We start from the raw sequence: 415 nt of genomic DNA on the forward strand, positions 1-415 counted from the left end.
TTTTTTACTGCAGTCACTTGTTTAAATATGTCCTGTAAAATATTTTCCTTTTGTCCTCTACATATAACCAAAAGCAAAGAGCAGTGATTTTTGAGAGTTCAGGTGAATGTGAAAGAATGCCTACCAAAAAAAGGGGCAATCCGAGTGAAGAAAGGAGAGTTATTTTCATAACTTATTTCCTTGGGACAAATTGAACAAGAAGGTAGAACAATTTCAGAAGCTAGTACCTGCTACTTTCTCTGAAGAAAGATTTTTATTTCTCTATTTTTTTTTTTTTTTCAAGCATGCTGCATCATGAAGAAATGGATTTGCAGCGTTAGAAAATCCTGAGCCATGTAACTGAGACACCTGAGAAACATCACTGTGTGTGTGTATTGCATAGACAGTGGAAAATCACCAGCGTGTTCCTGAGCAG

This window comes from Meleagris gallopavo, chromosome 2, assembly GCF_000146605.3.
Source record: "Meleagris gallopavo isolate NT-WF06-2002-E0010 breed Aviagen turkey brand Nicholas breeding stock chromosome 2, Turkey_5.1, whole genome shotgun sequence".
NCBI lineage: Eukaryota > Metazoa > Chordata > Aves > Galliformes > Phasianidae > Meleagris > Meleagris gallopavo.